This window comes from Malus sylvestris, chromosome 6, assembly GCF_916048215.2.
Source record: "Malus sylvestris chromosome 6, drMalSylv7.2, whole genome shotgun sequence".
In the NCBI taxonomy this organism is placed as follows: domain Eukaryota; kingdom Viridiplantae; phylum Streptophyta; class Magnoliopsida; order Rosales; family Rosaceae; genus Malus; species Malus sylvestris.
This window is the reverse complement of record NC_062265.1, coordinates 32,831,545-32,836,292: the sequence shown is the minus strand read 5'-3', so window position 1 is coordinate 32,836,292 and position 4,748 is coordinate 32,831,545. Positions and strand designations below refer to the sequence as shown.

General features: G+C 39.6%; 1 long non-coding RNA gene across 1 annotated transcript; it reads left to right on the top strand.

Annotated features, from left to right (window-relative positions):
* Positions 1-253: 253 nt before the first annotated feature.
* On the top strand, positions 254-1,225 carry LOC126626883 (uncharacterized). The gene is made up of 2 exons (XR_007624799.1): positions 254-745; positions 866-1,225. It is a non-coding gene; the product is annotated as an uncharacterized LOC126626883 (long non-coding RNA).
* The last annotated feature ends 3,523 nt before the right edge of the window (positions 1,226-4,748 follow it).

The following is a 4,748-nucleotide window of genomic DNA, read 5'->3' as shown; positions in this document are numbered from 1 at the left end:
TCAATAATAATAAAATTTAATGATAATATTATATAGTTAATATATTATCATCTCAAGAGTCAAGATATTGTTTCCTTCTATTGCATATGTATGCATGCACTAGCTATTATCGACTCCACTACAGTACATCATGAGAAATATATCACGAGGAAGAAAACAAGACGAGAAATATAAAAAGGAAAATTTTCCTAAATCACCATATAATGCATGCATGCAGCTCGCAAGTTGTAAGTTACTTAATGCCCTCCTCGTTCCAAAAAAAATAAAAAAAACTGTCCTCGTAATACAATATGTGTGTATCCTTGTATGGTGATAGGGTGGGTTATAAAAATCGAAAAAAAAAAACCGAATTGAACATAGAACCGAAATCCAAAAAAAAAAAAAAAATAACTGAAAAAAAATGGAACCAAATGAAAATTTGAGCCGAACCAAAATTGGTTGGTTTGATTTTATAACCCTAATACGACGGGCGTTTTTGTCTACTTATAAGTTATAACCCTACTCTGCTTCTGTCCTGGGTTTTCTTCCGCGCCATCTCACTCTCATCGACTCACTCATGCCTCAACTCAGTCACCCCCGCGAGCTTCCTCTGGACGTCGACCTCGCCCACCTCGCAGCGACGCTGTTTCTTCTTGGCGTGGACCGCAACCACCTAGCTGTCACCCCCGCGAACTTCCTCTCGCTGTCTTGACAGCCCACCTCGCCCGGCGAATCGCCCAGCTTGATTCGCCGAGGTATGATTCTGGTATTTGCAAGATGTTTGAGCTTGGTGAATTTTCGTTTTGGAACTATCTTCACCACTCTTGCAATATATACAATTTGTGTATCATTCAGAGGAGAAGTATTAATATTGAAATTATAATAGGAATGGCAAGATAGAGCCTCTGCTCAAGTTGCTCAAGTTCTGATGCTAGGATAGAGCTACAAACAAAATCCATCCGGCGACGCTGCGTTTTTTCTGTTACTCCACCGTGAGAACAGTCAAAGAATGAACTCATATGTATGTTGATCTTCTTTGTTTTCTCTGCTTCTGCTAGCTTTATATGTGTCTGCATCTCCAAATAGTTATTCCATGTTTCTTATTTTTATAGGAAGAAAATCATTGAATACAAGGAAAATTAAAAAGGTTTTGGTCTTTGGAATGGTTTAAATTGTTTGTTGTTGATGGTTCTAATGTTATTAAATATTTTGATGGGTAGTTTTATAAGAATAAATGTTTGTTGTTGTTAATTGTATTTAATTTGTTCAACTTCTTAATGTAAATAATATCGCTTATTCAAGATAAAAAAATAAAAAAATCACTTGCGTGAAAAATCCACGGTCATTTTAAAAACTTTAAAACACTACCTATATAGTTAGTAATGCATAGCACAGCGTAATCGGTGACATCATAGCTGTCACTAATTTCGTAATAGTAATCTTGGTCCATATCCTGCATCAGCTAGTTGGTTCCAAGTCCCATCCCATATATATATACGGCATTGCGTGAAGAGCGAGTTAAAGAAAAAGGAGGTAGATAGGCATGTGTTTCCATCTGCAACTCTATTCTCAAATGATTATTATTATGATATAAGAGCAAATCCACCCCTAAGAACTTTGTGCCAGTATCTAGCGCATTTATTCACTCAAGTGAACAGTAATAGACTCCATTGAACAGTAATAGGGCAAAGCATCTCCACCCCTAACAAAAAATAGCCTAGTCCATTTTATTAAAATATTATTATTTTAATTATAAAATAATAATTTTATTTTTAATTTCTGAATTTATAAAAAATAAAATAATAATAATAATAATATCTAAAATTTATTAAAAAGTTTATGTATTTTTTAAAAGTGAATTATTAATTTATTGGGGGAAAAAAACGTGGACCGTTGATCTGTGATCGGACAGTCCAGTTTAAAAGTGAAATTCAATTTTGTTTTACCGTTGAAAATCCAACAGTCTAGAATAACTAGCCGTTGGAAATCCAACGGCTGCAAGTGGGCCACGTCGCTGAGCCCCGGTTGTGGTCTGAGTGCGCCTGCCCACGGGCCCCGCCGCCTGATTTCTTGTCTCCTACTCGCGCCCACGCGAGCGTGAAGGCCACGCGCCAGTGCAAAAAAACAAACAGGCCAGTCCCTTAGTCAGTCAAAAATGGGCTGGGCTAGAGACTGGCATGGGCTGGGTGCCAATCAATTGGGTCGGCTGGAGCAAATTCATTGGGTCCTGGCCTATTTTTTCGGCTGAGTGCTGGGCAAAAAGTCCTCCAGTGGACTTGCTCTAAGCTTCACACTTTTTCAATTGCTTTAGGCTAATTAATATTACTTTGTCTTGGTGACACATGCATGGAGGTAGTGAGCTAGGGAGAAGGATTCTTTCCCTTCAAATTTCTCTTTTTTTATTTATTTTTTTATTTGAATGGTCACGACTCATGACTAAACTACGTCAACATTAGTGTTGTTTTTTAGAAAGAGAGAAAAAGAGGAAAGTGAGAGAGGAAGGGATTGGAGGGAAGATGACTTGAAGGAGAAAGAATCATATGGTAATGAGATATGATGATTCACTCATTACATGAAATTATTAAGAATCTCAAAATTATGAATTCACTCAAGATCAGTTTGTTTTCGTAAGAACGTCTTATGTGACGATAATGTAACATCTTACATCGCCCAGGGGAGTGATCCTTAAATGTATATTCTCATCCCTATCTAGCACGAAGCCTTTTGGGAGCTCACTGGCTTCGGGTTCCGTAGGAACTCCGAAATTAAGCGAAAAGGAGGCCAGAGCACCCCTAGGATGGGTGACCCATTGGGAAGTTGCTCGTGAGTTCCCAAAAATAAAAACCGTGAGGGAATGGTAAGCCCAAAGCGGACAATATCATGCTACGGTGGTGGAACGGGTCCGGAAAGTGATCTGTCCCGGGCCGGGATGTGACAAATCGTATCAAAGCCAATCCCTGGCCGGAAGTGTGCCGACGAGGACGTCGGGCTCCTAAGAGAGGTGGATTGTAACATCTTACATCGCCCAGGGGAGTGATCCTTAAATGTATATTCTCATCCCTATCTAGCACGAGGCCTTTTGGGAGCTCACTGGTTTCGGGTTTCGTAGGAACCTCGAAGTTAAGCGAGAAGGAGGCCAGAGCACTCCCAGGATGGGTGACCCACTGGGAAGTTGCTAGTGAGTTCCCAAAAATAAAAACCGTGAGGGAATGGTAAGCTCAAAGCGGATAATATCGTGCTACGGTGGTGGAACGGGTCCGGGAAGTGATCCGTTCCGGGGCGGGATCCGGGAAGTGGTCCGCCCCAGGCCAGGATGTAACAAATGGTATCAGAGCCAATTCATGGCCGGAAGTGTGCCGACGAGGACGTTGGGACCCTAAGGGGGTGGATTGTAACATCCCACATCGCCTAGGGAAGTGATCCTTAAATGTATATTCTCATCCCTACCTAGCATGAGGCATTTTGGGAGCTCACTGGCTTCCGATTCCGTAGGAACTCCGAAGTTAAGCAAGAAAGAGGTCAGAGCACTCCTAGGATGGGTGACCCACTGGGAAGTTGCTCGTGAGTTCTCAAAAATAAAACCGTGAGAGAATGGTAAGCCTAAAGCGGACACTATCGTGCTACGGTGATGAAGCGGGCCTGGGAAGTGGTCCGCCCCGGGCGGGGATGTGACAATAATCTGTGATTAAAGTCTTACTAAATCAGTAAAATTAAATATTGACAACGTGTCCTCCACACATGCAGTCTTGTTGTCTTAGATTCCATGAACCACCGTTTGATTAAAATTAAACCATGTATAGGTTAAGCCGGAAATATTTGACTAGTGGCAGGGACTCAACACAATCCCCCACGCATTGCCAACATTCTCCTCATTCTTCTCAGAAGTCGGAACCAAATCATCAAATTTAAACCACTGGTAAACAATTAATCATTACACAGTTACCAATGTTATAAATTCAATCTCATCCAGATTAGGATCCCTTAATTAGTAAATTCCCAGCAAGTGTCGTTGTCCATCGATCAGAAAACGAAACTATAGTTTATAAACTAATAATATAACTTTACAAGTTGATCATCGGTTATTGTTTCATATAATATATACAACTACAACTTACTTCAAAGTTGGAGGACCAAGGATCGTTTTGATTTAAAAAAATGAAATTTTAACGAAAAGTTCCCGATATTATTCATTTTAACGAAAAATTTTTACACTAAAAAGTCAATCCTAATACTATTCACTTTACCCTTTATTTTATCTTTATCGTTAAAACTTAAAGTTTTTAAGCCATTTTCATTAGTTTTCCTATAAAAGAAAACCCTAGCCATCTAGATAGCAAAACAAAAGAATTTTTTTGTCATCGGCTCCTTTAACTATGGGCTCGGCAGCAATCTTCTTCAAAAACATTTTTGGTCTCTTCCCTCTCCCTTTCTGTTTACTTTGTTTGGTGGAGAATCGTCGATGTGATAGTCGTCGTGTTTGGTCCACGCACACAGTAAATACTAAGTTTTGATCCAATTATCACTCTCGATATAGTGTTAAAGTTGTAAGTCAAGGTAGATATCGGATTGCGTCGGAATTGGTTTAGCCAGAACGACAATACAAATTTAGCCCGTGCTATTATATGGCTTTCAGATGTCTAGAAGATGTGGAGCGATGACATGGTGTTATCCTTTTATTTTGTTTTTGTCTAATCATTTATAGTAATTGTCTTGAAGTTTGGTTTTGATTTCTCTCTTTAGGAGAGTTTGCTAGTTTGATTGCTCTCTAT